This window comes from Xyrauchen texanus, chromosome 4 (assembly GCF_025860055.1).
Source record: "Xyrauchen texanus isolate HMW12.3.18 chromosome 4, RBS_HiC_50CHRs, whole genome shotgun sequence".
Taxonomy (NCBI): Eukaryota; Metazoa; Chordata; class Actinopteri; order Cypriniformes; family Catostomidae; genus Xyrauchen; species Xyrauchen texanus.
The window spans coordinates 33,940,264-33,964,965 of NC_068279.1; the positions used below are offsets into that span (position 1 = coordinate 33,940,264).

General features: G+C 43.3%; 1 protein-coding gene across 5 annotated transcripts in view; it reads right to left on the reverse strand.

The window, feature by feature from the left end:
- The window catches only part of LOC127639989 (EGF-like repeat and discoidin I-like domain-containing protein 3), a 325,228-nt gene that overhangs the window by 180,729 nt on the left and 119,797 nt on the right, over window positions 1–24,702 (reverse strand). The gene's annotated exons all lie outside the window — the stretch shown is intronic.

The following is a 24,702-nucleotide window of genomic DNA, read 5'->3' on the forward strand; positions in this document are numbered from 1 at the left end:
CTCTCTCGATCCCGGTTTCCGCCTCTGGGCTTTCCGTGCCTGCCACGGCCAACGAGCCAGCGTTGCCAGCTTCGATCCGCCGGCGGAGGAGGAGAGGAAAGGCTTCTGCTCCCCAGTCTCCGCCTGCCATGGCCAGCGAGCCAGAGCCCACGCCTGCCACGGCCAGCGAGCCAGAGCCCACGCCTGCCACGGCCAGCGAGCCAGAGCCCACGCCTGCCACGGCCAGCGAGCCAGAGCCCACGCCTGCCACGGCCAGCGAGCCAGAACCCACGCTTGCCACGGCCAGCGAGCCAGTAGCCTCCGACGTAAGTGAGCCAGCGCCTGTAGCCTCCGACGTCAGTGAGCCAGCGCCTGTAGCCTCCGACGTCAGTGAGCCAGCGCCTGTAGCCTCCGACGTCAGTGAGCCAGCGCCTGTAGCCTCCGACGTCAGTGAGCCAGCGCCTGTAGCCTCGACCGCTCCTGAGCCAGCGCCTGTAGCCTCGACCGCTCCTGAGCCAGCGCCAGTAGCCATGACCATCCAAAAGCCAGCGCCAGTGGTCGTGCCCGTCCAAAAGTCAGCTCCTCCCGAGCTTCCCGAGCTTTCCAGAGCTCCGCCTTCCGAGCCTCCCGAGCTTTCCAGAGCTCCGCCTTCCGAGCCTCCCGAGCTTTCCAGAGCTCCGCCCTCCAAACTTTCCAGAGCTCTGCCTCCCGAGCTACCCGAGCTTACCAGAGCTCCGCCCTCTGAGCTTACCAGAGCTCCACCCTCCGAACTTTCCAGAGCTCTGCCTCCCGAGCTACCCGAGCTTACCAGAGCTCCGCCCTCCGAGCTTACCAGAGCTCCACCTCCCGAGCTTCCTAGAGCTCTTCCTTCTGAGCCCCCCTAGCTTTCCAGAGCCCCACCTTTCGAGCTTTCCAGAGCCCCGCCTTTCAAGCTTTCCAGGGCTCCGCCTCTCAAGCCTCTTGAGCCTTCCAGGGCTCTGCCTCTCAAGCCTTTCAGGGCTCCACCTCTCAAGCTTCTCGAGCCTTCCAGGGCTCTGCCTCTCGAGCTTCCCGAGCCTCCCAGGGCTCTGCCTCTCAAGCTTCTCGAGCCTTTCAGAACTCCACCTCCCAGGGCTCCTTCCCTCAAGTCACTCGAGTCTTCTAGGGCTCTGCCCCTCAAGCCTCTCGAGCCTTCCAGGGCTCCGCCTCTCGAGCCTTCCAGGGCTCCGCCTCCAGAGCCTCTCGAGTCTTCCACGGCCCTTCTCCCCGAGCCTCCTACGGCTCCGCCTCCCGAGCCTCCTACGGCTTTGCTCCCAGAGACTCCAGAGCTTTCTAGGGCTCCGCCTCTCAAGCCTCCTACGGCTCCGCCTCTCGAGCCTCCTACGGCTCTGCTCCCAGAGACTCCAGAGCCTCCTACGGCTCCGCCTCCCGAGCCTCCTACGGCTCTGCTCCCAGAGACTCCCGAGCCTTCTAGGACTCCGCCTCTAGAGCGTCCTACGGCTCTGCCTCCTGAGCCTCCCTCAGTTCTGCCTCCAGAACCTCCCGAGCCTCCTATGGCTCCGCCTCCCGAGCCTCCTACGGCTCCGCCTCCCGAGCCTCCTACGGCTCCACTTCCAGAGCCTCCTACGGCTCCGCCCCCAAGGCCTCCTGAGCCTCCCACGGCTCCACCTCCTGAGCCTCCCGAGCCTCCCACGGCTCCGCCTCCCGAGCCTCCTACGGCTCCGCCTCCCGAGCCTCCTACGGCTCCGCCTCCTGAGCCTTCCTCGGCTCCGCCTCCTGAGCCTTCCTCGGCTCCGCCTCCTGAGCCTTCCTCGGCTCCGCCTCCTGAGCCTTCCTCAGTTCCGTCTCCTGAGCCTTCCTCAGCTCCGTCCTCAGAGCCTTCCAGGCCTCCTGACCCGGCCCCTGTCCTGTGGCCTCCTCCCAGGCCTCCTGACCCGACCCCTGTCCCGTGGCCTCCTCCCAGGGCCCCTGACCCTGTTCCTGACCTGTGGCCTCCTCCCAGGCCTCCTGACCCGGCCCCTGTCCTGTGGCCTCCTCCCGGGCCCCCTGACCCAGTCCCTGTCCTGTGGCCTCCTCCCAGGCCTCCTGAACCTGCCCCTGTCCAGTGGCCTTCTCCCCGGTCCCCCAGACCTATCCTTGCCCTGTGGCCAGCCCCCAGACCACCTGAACCTGTCCTTATCCTCTGTGCCCCTTGGACTTCCTTCCTGTCCTCTGTGCCCCCTAGGACTTCCTGCCTGCCCTCTGTGCCCCCGGTGCCATCATTTTGTTTTCTATGGGTTCCTTTTTGTCTTTTGGTGTTTTTTCTTTTAGGATCATCTGGGATACGATCCTTAGAGGGGGGGCTATGTTAGGGTTACCTTGTCTTGTTTTACCGTTGCCCCTTTGGTTTCCATTTTTGTCCCTTTTGTTTTCCGTAGTTTTTACTTTTGTCCCTTGTTTAGCTCCACTGTCTCACTAGTCTATTGTTTAAAAGAACTACACTTCCCAGTATCCACCTGTCATCATCACTGCCATTTTGTTCATTGTTCTCACCAGTGTATCATTTGTAATCATCCTGTCCTTGTGTATTTATATCCTGGTTTTTGGTTCAGTCCTTGTCTTTCGTTGAATGGTGTTAGCCCGGTGTGTGTTCCCTGCCTGTGTTTTCTGTGTTATGTTTATTTCCCCCATTGAGGGTTTTCCTTTGTGTTTTTGTGTTTCAATAAAATAAAGCTTGCACTTAGATCCGCTCTCCTCATCTGCCTTCGCTGTCTGCATTCGTAACAACCATCATATTCTTACCTGTGCTTCTCATTCCACTGTAAATATATGGGAAGTTCATAAAAGGCTTTAGAGTTAATCTCCAAGACTTGTAGACACATTATGAACAACCTTTTCCTCCTGCGTAAAGTATGTTCTGTTTGAAAATAGGAAATAAACTGGATAATAAATATAATGGGCTCGTATAAATACATGCTCATCAACTTTTAAAAGGAGGGGTGGGGGAATTCCTGTATCTTTTGTTGTTGACACCAACAACAAAAATAATGTCACCTGATACAAGCATTTATACTTGAAAACCTTGAACAAATCTAAGCAAGCTAAAAGAAAATGTGACCTAGGATAGATCAGATTAAATACAGGTTATGTTTTTTTCTTTTACTATGGTGGGACGCCACTGTAAAATTATGTAAATGTAGGTCCCGAAGCAAAAACAGTTGAGAACAACTGGTACAGATTATCCTACTTATATGCATGTGACGTCACCTACACAAAAGTTAGGTCAGAGGTCATCCAAATGTAATTGGATTAGATTATCTAAAAAATACAATCAAAGAGATTACATTACTGATTGCAATTTTAGTCATGGAATTTGTAATCAGTACCAGATTACAATTTAGAAGTAATCTACCCAGTGCTGTTGAACGCTACACATCAACACAACTACCAAAAAAATGCACAGGTCTCCGATCAAATTTAAAAACACACACAATTACAATTTTACAAATTCTGGTTAGCTCTCAAATACGTAAATAAACAAACCAGTAAGTCCTCATGTATGTGCACAGCACACAACTCAAGTCTTTTTCTTATCTGCTAAAACCGATCTCAACAGACTGCCTGAAGAACAAAACCCCTTTCTTGCTGTTCTCTTTCTTCTTGCATTGCCACTTAGTTTAGCTCAGGTTATTTTGAAAAATTAATTGACTTAGCTCGAGGGCAGAAACACAAAGCATTGCTGATTGTTCACAGCAACCCTATTAAGCATTAGCTTTAAGCTGCATTTCGTACAATCAAATAAACTTCCATTAGAAAGCCTCTTGTTATACACATAAGAAACAATATTTGCATGTATATCTACACAGTGATGGAAATGTCTTCTATATTATGCATGTTTCATTTCTCTCAGAAAGAATAGAAGAAAGCATGATAAGAAATGCTTCATAAAATGTGTGTATCCTGCACAGATTTCTACAAGTGGTGATTAGGCGTAAGGTTAAATATCCCTTAACAGAAAGCTCACATAACTGGGACATCTGCGACAGAGCCCATCATCTGCAAAGCATTGCGTCATATTTATGTCCAAACATCTGATTTGATTTAAATAATAAATAAAGCATTTGATTAACGACATTGCAAAATATCTGCTTAATGTTGTTCCAACATCGGACAAGGGATATTTTAGTGATATACTGTATAAGGGCAAACACTCTAAAAACTACATTTTCCAGATAAATATGCACAAAGGGAAATACATCTGGGTAATATAATTGTGCCATAAGGTAAGTGAGAGGGAGATGGGGCTGACCATTTTATTATAAGTTAGTCCTGTTTTCCATTAGGTGTGCTACAACAGCAGAACACACACAAAGACAAAAATCTTTGTTATAGATTTAACAAATCTATATTTTTACAATTTACAACCATACATCACAAAATTATAAATTGCACATAAAAATGTATTAACACACCAAATCTCATAAAAAGAAATCTCATCATTTATAAGAGTATAATAAGCAAATTCAACTTTTAGCCTTCCGCTATCAGACTCCTAAACATAATTTCAGAATCAGTACCAACAAGTTGCAGTCCTTTATTCTTCCTTGTCTTCCAGATCACTAGCTTTGCTGTTCCAATCAAGTAATTTAACAAATATGCCTTCTTTCTGATCGAAATTCTATACCTCACCCCTCAAATAAACATTTTATCTGAGAATTCCTCATCAAATGCTTGAATCCAACTCTTAAGAAGCTATAAAAGTTCTTCCAATCTTTTACATCTTAAAAACAAATGTTCTACCTTTCCACAAAACCTACATTCCTCACCCAGTGCTGGATTTAGGTGTTCCAGCTGTTCTATTTTCTATGGGGGGCTTATACAGGGCTCTCCACCTGTCCCTCACAAAGAAATCTGTCTCCAACAGTCCTGGCCACTTTGAAAGTTTTTGTCTTTTGAGTGAGTCTATATACATAGCTTTCACTGTAGTGTAATATATCGCTTTCTTTGATGTGTTCTCAAAATAATCCAACTGAGGTGTTTCTAGGGATACAATTTAATTTACCACCCCACCTTCTTGCTCCTCATCAATAACAGAAGTGACTATGATATTTGGAAATTCTTGTTCACATTGGATGTCTGGAAAATGTCTCCTCCTAATATAATCCCTGTAACCGCTTGGTAACACATTTAAAATCTAATCTACCAGCTTCAATGCAAGACATGAAGACCTCAAGCCGGTCACGTCTCCAATGGCCTCCACCACTTTCTACACATCTCCATCCACGAGGTGCCCCAGCTTTACAATGCCATTTCTCAGTAAGCATGTACGCACACTTACAAGGGACAACAGCCTGGTTTGAATCATTGGATTGAAAAACAATGGTTTCTAAGGAACCCAGTGCCCAGGTTCACCAACATCTCTTTCCACTCTTTCCAGTTATCCAGGAATGCAACACTGACCAGTAAAAGCTGGGTGTAAGCCCTGTAATGTCTGTCCAATCTAAGCCAACCTGCCTTCTGCAAAATCCCTCTTGCAGTCTGAGTCCATGCCAGGTCTTTATGATACAGGAGTCATTGTGCTGCTTGTATTCTGAAATCACGTTTCACATCCACCAAGCCCTGTCCTCCTTTCTGAACAGAAAGAAAAGTGTTGCAGAACGAAACTCCAGAAGAAATCCACAAATGCCTTTTGTATCTTACAGATCTCATCAGTAGGTGGCTCCATGACAATAGTTATATGCACAGAACATAGAACAAACACCTTCTCCAGCATTTCCAACCAACTTTTAGTTTGAAATGGTTTATTCCCTAATAAAATGCCTGCAATTTTAAGCCCTTTTCTTCCCCACAGCAATCCCAGATCGGTCCTGTTCCCTCCCACTGCCCATTAATAAAACCTTCGATTTTTCCCCAGTTTACTCTAGCTAATGATGCCTTTTCATAATATCCAATAGTATTATTTTAACCTGTAATAAACGCTGTGATATCATCAGCATAAGCTGATAGTGACACTCTAAGACTACTTTTTGTACCGGGAATTGAAATTCCACAGAGATCTCTTCTTAACTGGCACAAAAAGTCTCAATTGCAAGATGGTATAAATGCTCAAAAAGTGGTCAGACTTGCCTAATACACCTTAATTCAGATATTGGTGCACTTAATCTTCTACCCACTTATACAATCACAAAGGCTTTATAATACAACAATTTTATGTACAATATTTTGTCACCAAATCCAAATTAATTTAGGACATTAAAAAGATACCCATGATCGACTCGATAAAAGGCTTTCTCCTGATCCAATGAGAGAATGCCAAGGTTAGAATTATTGAGTAATTGATTAAAATCAATGATATCCCTCAGTAAAAAGACTGTCCATAATCAGCCAATTAGGGATAGAATATGTTTGGTCCTTCTGAACCAATCATTCCAGACAAAACTTAAGTCTGCTTGCAAAACATTTTGAAAATATTTTATAGTCCAGGCACAACAAGGAGACTGGTCTCCAATTTTAAAGAATTACAAGGTCCCCTTTCTTGAGGAATAAAGATAGGACTGTACATCATCAACTTGTAGAAAGGTATTTGTTTTCAATTATTTTCAAAAGCACATATAAATCTTGTCCTAGTATCTCGCAAAATTGCTTATAAAACTCTGCAGGTAGTCCATCAGTCCCTGGGGATCGACCAGTAGACATTTGCTGAATTGCGTCTGTGAGCTCCTGTACTGTAATTGGATTGTCCAGAGTCTGCTCATCTCTTAATTTAGGTAATTACTTTAACAGATCAGAAACACTTCCAGAATCACAACAGTCAGCATCATGCAAGTCACTTGCAAGTCATCATGCAAATATGCTGCCAGCTTCCTTATTTCTACAGGATATGATGTAAGAGTTCCATCAGTATGATGAAGGTGGTACATTTGCTGGACACTTTTTCTTTCAAGGTTAAAAAAGAAAGTGGTAGGAGCATCCAATTCCTTTATAGAGCAAATCCTTGCCCTTATTAATGCTCCCTTTACTTGCACTTGTAGAAAGGACCCAAGTTCATTCCTTTTTTTATGTAAAAGTTCTTTCTGTTCAATTACATTGTTATTTAAAAGAACACTCCAACAGATAAATGACTCTATTAAGATTTTTCACTGTAGCTTTCACCATTAATATAGTATGTAAAATATAGTTTTGACAGAATATTCTTATATTTGCTTTACCAACATCCCACCATTGACACTTATTTTCAAAGGAATCCTTCCACAGTTTCCATATACAAAAATGTTTTACAAAATGAGGCATCTTGTAATAACTTAACATTAAAATGCACAAAAACAACCAGAGGATGGTCTAAAACCCCACTAGGTGAATTAAAAACATGAATCACCCTATTACTCCACATATTTCCCAAATAATATCGATCTAACCTTGCCCCGCTAACCCTACTATCAGAAACTTTAAGCCATGTGTACTGCTTGACTTATATTTCTACATCTCCATATGTCTATCAAATCAAACTCAGTCAAAATTTTTGACAACATCATACTTGACTCGTTGTGCGGATCCTCCCCATTTCTATAAATCATAAAATTAATGTGACAATTCCAATCACCACCAATGATAAAACACATTGTTATCACATTTCAGAATAGCCATTTTCAACTTCATAAAAACTTCCACTCGCTCAGGCCCTCCACTGGGGGCATAAACATTCACAAGTACAAAACCAGTGTCCCCAAACTCTATTAGAGATAATAATATTCTTCCTATTAGATATAATATTTATATTGCTATTTTTTTAAATACAATGGCAACACCCGAACTGGTATTTGTCCCATTGCTTAGAGTAAGTTTTCCTTCCCACCACATAACCCATTCAGTTTCATTATCAATACCAGTATGTGACTCTTGTAAAAATATTCTGTTTACCTTTTTAATACTAAATAACTCTGATACCATTGCCAACTTATTCCTGTCCCGGCCCCCATTTATGTTTATGGACCTACCTTTAAAACCTCCATAAAAATACAGAGAAATAGAGAGGACAGAAACAGAAAACGTCTTGGGTTACGTATGTAACCCTTGTTCCCTGAAAAAAGTGGAACGAGATGCTGCTCTTTGCTAAGCGCTTTTTGGAACAATCCTAGTTGTGACCAAGCTGTGAATATGTGTGTAACACGTCAATGAACATTGACCGGAATTTATAGCCTCAGCTGATGTAATCATTAGATGCACCTGTGGCCAGGCTATAAATGGATGCGTCACCAGGTGTCGGCAGATACTTCTTTTTGAAGAGCAGTCCTGGGGCATCCCAGTGCGGCAAAACATTGCAGCATCTCATTCCGCTTTTTTCAGGGAACAAGGTTTACATACGTAACCCGAGACGTTCTCTTTACAAAAAGCTTCACTATGATGCTGCGCTTTGCTAAGCGCTTTTGGGAACGCAATACCCACGCCTCACTGGGACTGTCCGGACCCCTACGGTTGTGAAGTGTGCTCACAAGAACGCGAGAGGTCTCAGACATGAGCTTGAGATGTCAACTAAAGGGCGTAAGAGCCCGGAGTAGCATAAACATCCAAACTATAAAAGTCTAATGAATGTGTGCGGAGAGGACCAACCTGCTGCACCACAAACTTGCTGCAGAGGGAGACCTCTAGCCAAGGCTTTAGAAGAGGAGAGCCCTCTGGTAGAGTGCGCCTTAAAACCTACAGGCGAATCTTGATCATGTGCCTCGTAGGCCCGGAAAGTAATGTCCCTCACCCAAAGTGTCATAGTCTGCCAGGACATGACCGCCACCCGGTCACGGCTTCCAAGTGAAGAATTGCTGCCCTGACTTTATGACACTAGCAAATGCGGTGGACATAAGTCTGAAGGGTACAGACTGGACAAAGTCTGAGAAGTCTTAGCTGCTCCGGCGTTACAAACGGCAGGGGGCAGAAGGCTTAGAGAATAACTGGCCAAGGGTCGCGAAAGGCACCTTGGGCAGGTAGTCAGGGTGAGGGTGCGAAGAATGCTTTTGGTCATACCTGGGGCAACTCAAAACAGGCCGGCAAAAGAGACAGAGCCTGTAGGTACCCATGTCTCCTTAGAGACGTAATTGCCATAAGAAAAACAATCTTGAGAGTCAGAAGTCTACCAAACGCTGACTCTAGAGGTTTAAAAGGGGGGTCTTACCCCATGAAGAGGTCCGAGCAAGGATGCCTCTTAGAGGGCACCCTGCCCACCAAGGCATGGCAAACCAAATTGGATTCCACATAGAACCTGGCAGTGGCGAGGCAAGTGCCCGCTGACAGTTCTTTCTACAGAAAATCCAGAACTGAAGCAAACTGGCAGTTAGCTGGTTCTGTAATATTAACTTATTAGAAGGAAACGCATGCAGGTGCATTTGTGCCATGTATGCTCCACCACGATCAGCACCCTCTGGGGTGGGGGGGGGTTACTGGGTGACTCGGGGAGAGGGGGGGGACTGGGTGACTCGGGGAGAATTAGAGGAGACATTGCACTATCAACAGAGGCGAAGAGGTCCTTTTCTGCCCTGTAAAATCTACTCAGATCAGTTCCAAGTGGAGGGTGCCCTAGCACTTGAAATGGTTTCGATAACCTCAGGAGAAAGCCCTGTGAACCTCAGTTGGTACCCTACAGGGGCCAAGCATGAAAGGTTTCACAATTTGGGACGGGGATGAATATGTCCCCTGAGCCTGAGAAAGAAGGTTCTCCCTGTTCGAAATCGTCCAAGGCGAGCCATCGAGGAGAGATATTAACTACGAGAACCATATCCTGTTCGGCCAGTGCAGCGCCATTAGTAAGAGGCAAGACCCTTGCTGGTGAACATTAGCCAAGACTCCCGGGAGAAGAGAAACAGATGCATTCTAGGTCATGTATGTGTCTTAACGTCCAGACCCAAGGGGCCTGGGTGACTCAGGGAGAAGTAGAGGAGACATTGCGCTGTTCATAGGGGGAAGAGGTCCTCTTCTGCCCTATACAATCTGACCCAAACTTGTTCAAAGTGGAAGGAGCCCGCATTTAAAATGGTCTCGATAAGCTCAGGAGAAAGCCCTGTGTCTCTCAGTTGGTACCCTTAGGGGCCAAGCATGAAAGATTCCACAATTTGGGGCAGGGATGAAATACTGTCCCCTGTGCCTGAGATAAAAGATCCTTCCTGTTTGGAATCGCCCAAGGCGAGCCATCGAGGAAAGAAATTAGCTCCAAGAACCATACCCTGTTCTGCCAGTGCAGAGCTATCAGTAAGAAGCTGGCCAACTCTGGCCAACTACTACCTTAGGGTGCAGTTTTCACTCCCCCGTTGGTATTTTCTGTCTGGACAGTAAATCTGCTCCCACATACGGGCATCCAGGGATATAACTGCCCTGAGTGACAGGAGCTTACCCTGGGCCCTAAGGAGAATCCGACGTGTCAGAAATACAGCTGACAAGAACGTGGATCTCCCTGATGATTTATGTGAGAGGCTACCGCTGTATTGCCCACCCGCACCAAGACATTGCAGCCTCAGGAGGAAGTATTTCAGGGCAAGAAATACAGCCATCAACTCGAGACAGTGACTGTGACAACCAAGCTCCTATCCCCTTAAGCTGGACGACCACTTAAGGCCGCTACCCAGCCCGTCAGGGCGGCATCTGTTGTTAGCAGCCTACGACAACAAGATGCAGGCTGCGTAAAAAAAAACAGGGTCTGAACCACATAGAAAGGGAATGAAGCCCATAGACCGGCCAATAGCACGGGCTGTTTGCTTGGTCGCGCAGAGAGAAAGATCTGAGGATTGTTTGTCGAGCACAGCACCCACACTCAGGTCGTCCAGCAGGTCAGCCTGGTACGCCTGTAATACAGCCATAGTGTGCAGAGCAGCACCAGCCTGACCTGCTGCTTGATAAGCCCTTCCCACTAAAGTGGATTTTGTCCTACAAGGCTTTGAGGGGAGAGAGAGCTTTTTGAGTGCCGATGCCGAGCCCGGCGAGAGATAGCCCGCAAGTGTCTCTTCAACCGGCGGCATCACTGAATATCCCCGTGCCTCAGCACCCACGATAGTCGAATATAATGATGTCGAGGGTACGTGAACACGGGAAGAATAGGGGTTCTTCCATGAGCGAGAAAGCTCTTCGTGGAGGTTATCAAAAAAGGGAAGGGACTGATGAAGCGTTCCCTTCCCCAGATTGCTAGAATACATTTCTATCCCCTAATTTGGAGTCTCTTTTTGGCGTGGCCAGTCCAACTGGAGTCTGGCAACCGCACGAATAACCACATCGAGCAATTCCTCCGCTGATTTTTTATCGTGGACGGAAAGCTCGGAAGCGGGAAGAGAATCGAGGTTCCCCTCATGAACCGAAGAGGTGTCGGAACACGCTTCAAGATCATGTGAAGGACCAGCTGGGTTTGGGGAGAGAGCGAGAGAAAGGGACAAACCCGTCTCTTGCTCCTCAGACAAATACATGCGAGAGCCCCACAAAATAAGCGTGGATGTTGACTTCCGGAAGCGAGCGAGGCGAGTGCGAAGCACTTTGCCAGAAAGCAAATCGCTCACACCGCCCCGCTGCAACGCGAGAACAGCGTGCTCTTCCCCCAAACAAACAGAGCAAAACTGATGCGTGTCCTCTTCGGCTATAGAGCGAGAACAGGGGAACACGCATCGTTTGCCCCGGCTTTCAGTAATTCTCTCTTTTAAATATATTTATTATTTTCTTAGAAAGAATAGGAAAGGAGAAAAGGTTAACTGCACACTGCCTAACAAATTCTAACTCCTAGCAGAGGAAAGAAAGTTTTGACAGGTTTGTAAAACACACACACAGAATCACTCTGAAAAAAAAAGGATCTGACGACACCTGGTGACGCATCCATTTATAGCCTGGCCACAGGTGCATCTAATGATTACTTCAGACGAGGCTATAAATTCCGGTCAATGTTCATTGACGTGTTCATACACACATATTCACAGCTCGGTCACAACTAGGATTGTTCCCAAAAGCGCAGCATCATAGTGAAGCTTTTTGTAAAGGGAACAGGTAAGACAGACAACTTGTGTGATTTAATCATTTGATTATTTTTTTGAAGTATGTACCTTCTCTTTCCTTATCATCAATATGATTTTCTTCAGTCCGAACCGTTTTTGCCTACCTAGAGCTTCATAGCTATCTGTTGTTTTTTACATCAACACTGACAACATGAATGTATCTGTGTCTGGAAATAAATCTTTCACTTCTACAGTTTTGCCAAAGGTTACATCCATAAAATAATTTATCTCTTGCAGTGAATATACATTTTCCATGACTTGTGATCTAATATCAGATAATGTATCATCATATCTAATCCCTGTTTCAGCACATATGTATACACATTTCAACATTTTTAGCATAAACCATTTTAACATTATCCCTTTCAATTACCTTATCATCATCATCATCATAATCATCATCATCATTCATCACTCTGTTTTTGTTGATACCTGATACATCTTCATTTTCACTAGGTTTCAACTTTTGATAAGTATCTTCACTCTGATTATCAGCGACCCTTTCAATCAATTCAACACTTTTATTGTTACTCTCCTCTGTGGCCTGAGCATTTAATTCAGCTCATTATTATAAATCTCCACTGTTACAGTTGCAGAACTAAGCCTGGCAAACTCCTCTCTAAATGTATCTTTGTGTGGGCATGCCAGCTTCTTATGCCTGAGATACCCACACTCAAATAATTTTATGCTACCAGTATTTGCGTAAACATATACGCTTTTCCCTCATGCCACACTAAATGACACATCATGCTCTGTGTCATTCAAAAACATAAACAACATGACATGTTTCAGGGCCACGCTTTTGCATCTTAATAGGACAATTTTTATCTCAATTGCCAGCTTTCCATATCGAGCCAGGCCCCGTTCAATCTCATAATTATGAATGAAGGGAGGTGTACATTGGAAACAGTTACTCTAGTAGTTGGATTAACATGAGGTGAAACTGAAACAAAATCTCCATTTACCACAATTCCACAGCATATCAAGTGGTTAACCAGACATTCTTCCTTGACAAAACCCGCCACTGCCTTGTTCATTCTAGAAGCTTAGGAAATGTTACAGCAATACAGGTGATGCTCCCCCCATGGGGAGGGATGCCATTCTGTTGCTATCACATAAATTCCAAGAAAACTAAGTAAGCTAAGAGTTTTTATCACTTTCTAAATTGACCATTACCAAAACTGTTTTATAAAAGTGTAATTGAAAACGGAAAAATAAATTATTAGACAGAAAAAAAAAATAAAAACAATAGTTCTATATGCATCCTCTACCCATGAGCACCCTTACACACCCAAACCACTCCCAGAATACAGAGAGAGAGAGAGAGAGAGAGAGTTTAACTTGATTCTTTTATTAATGAATAGAGCTAAACTTATACCTTCTAAGAGGACTATCAGAGGCATCTGTGATCAACACTATACAAGAACATCATTATTCCTACGTGTTTCTCACTTCTATCATATTTGAACTGAACAGACTACATTTAAAACTCTTAATATCATGGGCATCACCGAGTCAGCTATATGACACGTACAAGTGTTTGCTTGGACATTATTTTGCTAAATCAAGTTTATTTATTAGAGACATTATTTGGTTCTCAACTGGTTTTCCTTTAGCAAGACACACAAACATTGACGTCAACAACAAAAGACTTGGGAAGCATTTTTTCCTCCATTATAAAACCTTTAAATGTATGTATTTTTTATGTTGCTCTCCCTAATTATGCACAATTATATAGTTTGTTCCATCAGAAAGGACCAGCAACCCATATTTAATTTCAACCATTTAAGAACCACTGGTTCAGGATACATGCTACAAGAAGAACCAGACTCTTTCCAGATAATGTGTTCTTTAAAGACCTCTCAAAAACATGTGCATAGTATGATCTCTAAAGTCAATCCAGCTTCTCGTGTCTATATGATGATCCCAGAAAAGAACACAAAGCGTATGTTAAGTGGTTTGGAATGTGATGTGTTTAGGTGGTGAGTGATGTTTGTGGGCTGTGGGTTAAAATAATGGGATTGCAATCTGAATTTCCAGATGACTTGGTCTCCAGCATAATACTGGATGAATGTTGTGGGAAGGCCACCCAGAATGTGGGAGAATTTGAGACATGTTGTAATGAAGAGTACTGTTTGTTGGCTTACTACTAACAATATATAATTTAATGATAAGTTAATAAAAGATAAAGCCAACCTGTGACACATTGACAGGTTCTATATTAGCATTAGTAAACAATGAATAAATGCTAATTTACAAATCTACTATTGTTCAAGTTTTGTTAAGGTTAGTTCATGATGCATTAACTAATGCTCATATCTTACTTTTAATATATTAAAAGGCCGCTGTGTGTGTCCCTTTCTCTCTTTAACTGCTGCATCCGGCTCGTCTTTATCCCTCTCCTAGGCTGATTAGCCCGATTTGGGGCCAGGCACGCACACTCACATCCTAGTCACACTTATATATAATATACAGGGGAAGGGTTATTTTTGAAATGTATTCGAATACAGGTTACAGAATACATGTTGTAAAATGTCATTTGTAATGTATTCCGTTAGATTGCTCAAGGTCAGTAACATATTATAAATACTTTGAATTATTTCTTCAGCTCTGGTAGATTTTGTTTCACTTGTTTTGACTGTATAATCTCTGCCAGTACTTTAAGACTAAATATACATGTTAAAAATACATTCTCTGAAAAACCTAAATATCTTATGCAGTGTTGTTTTTAAAACAATATAAATCAAATTGAACATGTTTTAACGATTTTTTGATATTTTTACAGGAAAACAATAAAAAAATTATTATGAAGAATACGATTTTTGCCCTAATATCAAAGGTGACAATTAAAACAAGGTTTATTTCTATTTCTTCTGCTCCAAACTTACTTCTCTGTCTGCTCGTATAAATGTAACACATCACAAGAAAGTGTTTCACCGCTGTTCAAATGCAATTTGAATTACACCATATATATATATATATATATATATATATATATATATATATATACTCACCTAAAGGATTATTAGGAACACCATACTAATACTGTGTTTGACCCCCTTTCGCCTTCAGAACTGCCTTAATTCTACGTGGCATTGATTCAACAAGGTGCTGAAAGCATTCTTTAGAAATGTTGGCCCATATTGATAATATAGCATCTTGCAGTTGATGGAGATTTGTGGGATGCACATCCAGGGCACGAAGCTCCCGTTCCACCACATCCCAAAGATGCTCTATTGGGTTGAGATCTGGTGACTGTGGGGGCCATTTTAATACAGTGAACTCATTGTCATGTTCAAGAAACCAGTTTGAAATGATTCGAGCTTTGTGACATGGTGCATTATCCTGCTGGAAGTAGCCATCAGAGGATGGGTACATGGTGGCCATAAAGGGATGGACATGGTCAGAAACAATGCTCAGGTAGGCCGTGGCATTTAAATGATGCCCAATTGGCACTAAGGGGCCTAAAGTGTGCCAAGAAAACATCCCCCACACCATTACACCACCACCACCAGCCTGCACAGTGGTAACAAGGCATGATGGATCCATGTTCTCATTCTGTTTATACCAAATTCTGACTCCACCATCTGAATGTCTCAACAGAAATCGAGACTCATCAGACCAGGCAACATTTTTCCAGTCTTCAACTGTCCAATTTTGGTGAGCTCTTGCAACTTGTAGCCTCTTTTTCCTATTTGTAGTGGAGATGAGTGGTACCCGGTGGGGTCTTCTGCTGTTGTAGCTCATCCGCCTCAAGGTTGTGCGTGTTGTGGCTTCACAAATGCTTTGCTGCACACCTCGGTTGTAACGAGTGGTTATTTCAGGCTAAGTTGCTCTTCTTTCAGCTTGAATCAGTCGGCCCATTCTCCTCTGACCTCTAACATCAACAAGGCATTTTCGCCCACAGGACTGCCGCATACTGGATGTTTTTCCCTTTTCTCACCATTCTTTGTAAACCCTAGAAATGGTTGTGCGTGAAAATCCCAGTAACTGAGCAGATTGTGAAATACTCAGACCGGCCCGTCTGGCACCATCTGGCACCAACAACCATGCCACGCTCAAAATTGCTTAAATCACCTTTCTTTCCCATTCTGACATTCAGTTTGGAGTTCAGGAGATTGTCTTGACCAGGACCACACCCCTAAATGCATTGAAGCAACTGCCATGTGATTGGTTGATTAGATAATTGCATTAATGAGAAATTGAACAGGTGTTCCTAATAATCCTTTAGGTGAGTGTATATACACTCACCTAAAGGATTATTAGGAACACCTGTTCATCTCCACTACAAATAGGAAAAAGAGGCTTTCAGCACCTTGTTGAATCAATGCCACGTAGAATTAAGGCAGATCTGAATGCATAAGGGGGTCAAACACAGTATTAGTATGGTGTTCCTAATAATCCTTTAGGTGAGTGTATATATATATATATATATATATATATATATATATATATATATATATATATATATATATATATACATACACATATGTTAGTATATGTTGAAATTAACATTAACCAATAATAATAAATGCTGTAACATTATTTTTCATTGATAGTTTTCTTTAACTGCTACAGGCAATGTGTAAACCTCACGGTTAAGTGTTAACAAATATATTAATTATGCTCAATTTACTATTGTATGGCAAAATTTTATACCAAGAATTATTTTTTATTTTTTTCAATAAATGAAAATAATCTACAAAAACTACAGACCTTAAGCAGAATAACTAACACGTATCTGCCGTTCCTCTTCTGTCACTCACTTCACGTTGTGTCGAATGAAGAGACACAAGGTGTCTTCTTGGGACACCAAACGTACCTCTGAACTTGAGAAAAGGCCAATGTCAAATTGGCAACCAGAATTTGCATGCCCCGCCCTGGACATACGGCTGTAAAGGGAAGCGGGGCAGCGTCTGTCAGTCAGAATTTTTTCTTCTGAGCCGAACGGTTGTATAACAGCAAAGCCGAGTTTACCACTGTTCCACTCAGCTCTGTTGGCAAGAAGCACTGCTGTTGGATCTACATCCCGTTTCCGTTCTCTCTCTCTCTGCACGCTGTGCAGTCCACGCACCTGGGCGCTTCGACAGCTTTCCCGGGCCGCCGTGAGCACGAGGCTGGACTGAAAACCTACGCCCCACACCTCCGGTTCCTTTCTTCTCAGAAGTGCATGATGAGCAGATCAGCCAGCACTGACGAGTTCTGAAAACGCATCTCTAGGACCTCTTCCTCAGTCTCTAACCCGCCCCTGCCAGGTGCGCAAAGCAAGGTAAGTGCTTTGAGTCTTTTCTCAGCACCCAAGGCTTGGGACGCTCTTCTGCCTCCCGACGTGCTATTACCTGCTCCCCCCCTGCCGCGAAGCCCCACTCGGTATGTCAAAAGCAATCATCCCGTTAGTGCCCCTCATGTGGAGTTTGGATGCGCGGCATTCGCTGCCCAACCCGTTGTGCTGGTTTGCCAGGACCATCCGGCTGTGCAAGTACGCATTTCCTCCAGTGAGCCTCCTTGCACTGGTGCTGTGCAAGATCAGGGAGGACGAGGAACAGGTCACCTTGGTGGCTCCTTACTGGCCCACCCGGACCTGGTTCTCAGATCTTACGCTCATCATGACAGCACCTCCCTGGAAAATTCCCCTGAGGAAGGACCTTCTTTCTCAGGGACGGGGCACCCTCTGGCACCCATGCCCAGACCTCTGGAAATGTCCACGTCTGGCCCCTGGATGGGACGCGGACAATCTAGTGGATCTACCACCTGCAGTTGTAGACACGATCAACCAAGCCAGAGCTCCCTCCACCTGGCAACTTCACTCCCTAAAGACCGAGTTGAAGACCCGCAGAGATGCGCAGTTCGGTCAGTGCTTTTATTCCTGCAGGAGAGGCTGGAGGGGAGGCTGTCCCCCTCCACCTTGAAGGTGTATGTAGCTACTATTGCGGCCCACCACGACACAGTAGATGGCATGTCCCTATGGAAGCACGACTTGATTATCAGGTTCCTGAAAGGTGCCCGGAGACTGAACCCTCCCCGGCCTAGCCTGTTCCCCTCCTTGGATCTCTCAGTGGTCCTCAGGGGCCTTCAGAGTCCCTCCTTCGAGCAGCTTGATTCAGTTGAACCAGCAAGCGTTCTCTGTCAGCGACACCTGCCTGAAGATCGGTCCGGCACATTCTCACGTTATCCTGAGGCCGCGACTGGGCTACGTGCCCCAGGTTCCTAAGACCTCCTTCAAGGATCAGGTCATGAACCTGCAAGCGCTGCCCGGGAGGAGGCAGACCCAGCCCTTTCGTTTCTGTGGTATGTGCTTTGCGTATCTATTTGGACTGCACGCAGAGCTTTAGATGTTCTGAGCAGCTCTTTGTCTGCTTTGGCGGACGGCGGAAAGGGAACGACGTCTCCGAGCAGAGGCTAGCCCACTGGGTCATTGGCGCCATCTCACTGGCTTACCAGACCCAGGCCGTGCCCGCCCCCTTGCGGGTTCGAGCACACTCAACAAGAAGTATGGCATCCTCATGGGCACTGGCCAACAGCACCTCCCTAGCAGACATCTGCAGAGCAGCGGGCTGGGCAACACCCAGTGCCTTCACCAGATTTTACAATCTCAGGGTTGAGTCAGTCTCGACCTGTGTTTTGTCAGATCCGAGCTGGTAGAACTCGGTAACGCAGCACAACTTACCGGGTGTTTCCTCTTGCACAGAGCGCCCTTCACCAAGTTGATCCAGTGCACCTTCTATCCCAGGTTAGCCACTAAGCGTCACTCCCTGGATGTTCTCCTCCCTAGCCTTCTGGCCTGCGAATTCAGTGGAGCAATTCGCATCCAGACCCACTACGAGACATAGGTTCTGTGTGATGGGGTCAGGCTCCACGGTCTTTGTTCCCTTCTCAGACAAACTCCCATGATGTATTTTCCATGTTACGGTCCCCCTGTCGGCGAACCCACATTTCCCTTGGGCAGCCCCGATGCCCTGGTCGCCGTGCTTGTAGATCTCCCCCCTCATTAGGCTGGACCTACCACCGCGCCACTATGACTTCACAACCCTCGTGGTGTATTTTCCACGTTATCTCCCCCTAGATTGGGCAGGATGTTGCCTCCGCAAAGAATAGGACCGGGAAAGACCGCCTTCCCCGGCGCATTTTCATAGCATTACATCCTTTTACATAGTGAAAGAAAAGGCATGGCTGCCGGGCTTCCTCCCATGCTAGTCATGTAGCACCTATTTCTCCCCTCTGGGGTGCGGGGAACCTAAGGTCTGTATATGACATCTCTTCTGGGGGTGTTTGGGAGGGCTACATGCAGCCGACACAGTTGCCTCTAGCACGCAGTAGCCTGCTTGCACCTGTCTCGACAGTTCACATAACACGGTCTGTGGGTGCCGTTTTTGGACGGGACCCTTGTGTCACTTCATTCGACACAATGTCGACCAGGTTGTAACCTAAAAAATTGTCCTCGTAAACCACATAAACATAATTGTGGGGACTCTCCATAGACTTAAATGCATTTTATGGATTTTATACAAATCTAAAGATGATTTCTATCCCCTAGCCATACCCCTAAACCTCAAAGAAATCTTTTTGTATTTTTACATAAAAAAATGTAATAAAAAATTTTTTTTTTCCCTCTTGGAGACCGCTGGCTGGGCACCATCTCAGGTTTTACTATCATTGTGGGGACACATTTTTCTCTCTCTCTCTCTCGCTCCCTCTCATATGCTGTTCATCACTATGTTGCCAGCAGCCATGATCCTATTTATTAGCAGAGCAGAGGGAGCAGTTTTTGCCAGGCTCTGAGGGGATGATGAGGTAGAGGTTGTGCTGAGAGCTGTGAGGAAAAACTCTCACCGACATATGCCTGCTTATCTTGGCTCAGGCAACATTTTGACTCCTTTTGCTCTCAGTCAGAATCAGAATCAAAATGTGAATCCAGGTATACAATCCCACAAAGCATTCTTGTAGCCATGCTGTGCAAATCAACAAGAATGCATTTTTTCAAAGTAAATACAGTAAATAAATAGTAGTATATAATATTAGCACAAAGTACATTTTATGAATTGCTAAAACACTAAACCCAGTCTCTGAACCAAATGCTCAGTGGCCTAAACCAATTTGTTGAATCAATAACTTGCATAACTCTAAACACATTCTCACTCACTAAAACACAATTCACACTGTGTTGCAAAATGGAAAACATAGGCAACAGTTTTACACACAATGACTCAAAATTGTTCACACTTGTTTCTAATGATGTGAAAACGTGATGCTGAGGCAGAATGAATCTCTCTTTGACTTTGATTTTGCAGTTGCACAACATGTTTAAGTGTACTGTAATGTGTTGTTCATTTTGATTGGATTGTGTTGTTCATTGTTCTTTGGGATTTTGCATTTAGACTGCTGTATTTTTACAGTATGCAAGTGCTGAATATACAGACATTCAATACTTTATTACAGTTTTTCTGAATTATTCTGAAATACAATATATTAACTGAACTACTGCAAGTTGCGATTACTATACTTTTTTTTACATTACAGTTTTTCCAATTGCTAAAACACTAAAATGAAATGCACAGCACAATTATTTAAACTGACACACAGAGAGCAAAACCTCTTATCAAGTATCCAAAATGTAAACACATTTTCTGCTTTACACACATTTTGCAATTCAAAATGGCACTTTTACATGCACTGCACACAGTTCTCTGCATAAGACACAACAATCTGACATAAAGTCACATGTTTGCCATTTCAAAACACTGCCATTCAAATTTACACTACATGAGCTAATTGGCCAATACATGTGCCACTTGGTCAAACCCCTCAAAGGTTAATTGTTAGCACTTCAATCAGGAAGTATATGTGGATGTAAGTACAATATTGACTGCAGTACACTACACGCAACATTGTTTCCCAGTGTACTGGATAACATCAAATTGACAGATTTTTGTTCTTTGTTTTCAGAGAGTACTGGAAATGGATGCTCATGCAATCCCACATGAGTTCATCTTTATAGATGAGGCTGGGTTCAACCTAGCAAAGACCAGAAGAAGGCGGAGAAACATCATTGGCCACAGAGCCATTATAGATGTTCCTGGTCAACGTGGTGGGAACATCACAATGTGCGCTGCCATCTCCAATACGCGTGGTGTCCTCCACCATCATGCCAACCTTGCACCATACAACACAGCCCATATTCTCACATTTCTGGACAGACTCCAGAACATTCTCATACCACCAGAGCATATGAATGATGCAGACCATCCAAGAAACCGATACGTTGTAGTATGGGACAACGTGAGCTTTCATCGTGCAACCCCAGTCCAAAACTGGTTTGCTGACCACCCACCATTTCTCGTGCAATACCTCCCACCATACTCACCATTTTTGAACCCCATAGAAGAGTCCTTTTCGGCATGGCGGTGGAAGGTATATGATCGGCAGCCCTTTGTGCGCATGCCTCTTGTGCAGGCTACGGAAGAGGCATGTGATGAGATAGGTGTGAGTGCGATTCAGGGATGGATAAGGCACTCAAGGTGCTTCTTCCCTCGATGTCTGGCAAGGGAAGATATTGCCTGTGATGTGGATGAGGCATTGTGGCCAGACCCAGCTGTGCGGCAAGGTGCTGTCTAATTATTTTTCTTGCCTCTTTTTTTTCTATATATTTTATTTTACCATATACATACTTTTTCAGTTTACTGTTTTTTGTGAGCATATAGTTGTTCAGTCCAATGTAAATATATCTGTTGTGCATATGTTGCACTGACTTGTTTGGTGAATCATTTAAATAAAATGTTTCAACAGCATGTGTGTGTATCTGCAAATATTTCTGTGCATGTGAGCAATCTGAAGAATTTTCTACAATTTGAACTATTTTAGTATTATGGCAAAGCATACTGAAGATGAGAGTGCTTTTCATTATGCCCAACAGTGTGTAGTTGGTTAGACAAAAATCTGGTAATATGAATGAAGTGTGTGCCATTTCGTGCAAACGTTTGATTTTGATAATGCTATATGTAGTTTTGGTTGCAGTGCTTCATTTTGCAGGATATATGAGGTATTTTGCAGTTGGGGTGAGTGGTTTTGTGAATTGTGTTAAGTATTTTGATTAAACCAGCCTATTTTGCAAAAGTGTGTGTTAGCAATCGGAAAATACTGTAATTGCAAAAAGCACTTACTATATAAAATAAACCTTTTATTTCTGTAACAATGTGCCCTGGATGCTGTGTTCTCCATTTTTTGATGTAGTGTCTGATAAATGCTCTGTAGTGTTTATATATTGACTTGCTGTGTGTATGATCTGAAAGCATTGTTTGATTTTGAGCACAGACTAAATGGTTTTGAGGTGATTGTTTGATTTTGCCAGAAGAGTCAGGGATTTTGTGAATGTAGTTTTAAGATTTGGTTTTATGTTTAAAGTTGTGAGGAAATGGGCAAAGGTTTCAAGAAATGTGTTATAGCAATTAAGAAAAAACTAAATTAAGCATAATAAAGGCTCAATGAAAATCAATATTTTTTTTGTTTTGGTTGCAGCCATCTGCTGTATGGTAATATCTGGTCTCATAGCCAGATTAGGCAGGAGGAAACCGTCTGACCAGCATACAAAGCATGACAAACCAGAGTTTGTTTTGTATTTCATGGTGTTTAGGGGCAGGTTTATGTGTAGATTGTACCACCAGAATGGTATACATACTTTCTAAATATATAAATGTAATATATTTAAAACTGTCACACAAAATGTTAGACCAAGTGACTGGGAGGAGGCCTGTCCTGGTTGTATCCATGAAAGACATCCTCTCTACACTGTGTAAAATACATATTCAACATCATTCCCTTATCCAACTTATTCCCTATAGAGCCTGGGATGCTCCTTTAAACCCTCCAGTCCAAGCAAACAACCACACAAGCACCTGTCAATATTTAATCAGACCCCAAAAACCCTGCACATGTTCCCTCAATCCAAATCAATCACAGTAACAGCTGGTATATTTTGAAAAAGCCAAAGATTGCTTATTGATCAAAGTACAAAATAAATCATCCACAAGTCTACAGGCTCAGATATAAAAGTGCTGGAACCTTTGAGTAGGAGCCTAAGCATGATCCTGCCTACACAAGATTCCTCTACATAAAAAAGGCCTTTTAACCTTGCTGTATTTTCCCTATTTTATATATTGTTTTATATTTATTATCACTTTATCATTTATTATTATCATTTTCTACACTGTTAGAAAATCCCTTGGTGTGAGCAACTGATATTTCCCATATACTTGGCCTGCATTGGATTTGATGAACTTTCTGTAAATGCAATCCTGAAGAAACAAATCTAAAAATACTGTACTGCATGCTAAAGCTCTTCAGATTCAATACCCCTGACAGAACAAAAGACAGAACAAAGGAATAATGAATAGCATTGTAAATAACTATGCAGAACAGAGGATCTTGATGGCTATTCATGTTTTACAACGATTAGTCTGCATAATGTTTATCATTCTGTACTTAAAGGGCCATTATTTACTTACCCTCTTCAAATTTCAAACAAGTATGACTTTCACACAAAAGGTGAATTTTTGAAGAATATCCTGGCCAACCTTCCATACAATGAAAGTGAACGAGGGCTGCAAAATTCCAGGAAATGATAAATATCATAAAATATATAAATCATAAAAATAAAATCATATAAAACAATCTATTTGGCTTGTCCTCTGTGTGCCAAGTCTTCTGAATCCATGTGATGGCAATTGTCTGATAAACAGGAATAATATAGGGAAATATTTTATATAACGCCGCTATTCTTGCTGGATATATTAGGGTGTATTCTATTTTTTGTATTTGGGAGTACATTTTATTGTTAAATGATGTCAGCCTAATTGAGATTAATTAAAAACTCTCATTGATATTCACACACACACACACACACACACACACACACACACACACACACACACACACACACACACACACACACACACATTGTGTTTCCATGTTTTATGGGGAATTTCCATAGACATAATAATTTATTTAAACTGCACAAACTGTAGATTCTATTCTAACACAACCCCTGAACCAAACCCTCACAAAAAACTTTATGCATTTTTACATTTTCAATAAAACATCATTTAATATGTTTTTTTAAGCTATTTAAATTATGGGGACACTAGAAATGTCCTCATAAACCACATTTATAACATAAAACCCATGTAATTACCAGTTTGTAAACTAAAAAATTGTCCTCGGAAACCATATAAACATGCACACACACACACACACACACACACACACACACACACACACACACACACACACACACACACACACACACACACACACACACACACACACACACGTTGTATTTCCATGTTTTATGGGGACTTTCCATAGGCATAATGGTTTTTATACTTAACAAACTATATATTATATTCCCTAACCCTAACCCTACCCCTAAACCTAACCCTCACAGAAAACTTTCCGCATTTTTACATTTTCAAAAAACATAATTTAGTATGATTTATAAGCTGTTTTCCTCATGGGGACAGACAAAATGTCCCCACAAGGTAAAACATTTCAGGATTTACTATCCTTATGGGGACATTTGGTCCCCACAAAGTGATAAATACGCACACACACACACACACACACACACACACACACACACACACACACACACACACACACACAAAATGTGGTTCTCATTAAATTCTACAAACAGTATATTGTTAGATAGTTATATACTGTGTTTAAAATGCTTATAGATTCCCTCACACTGGTGGCACCTATC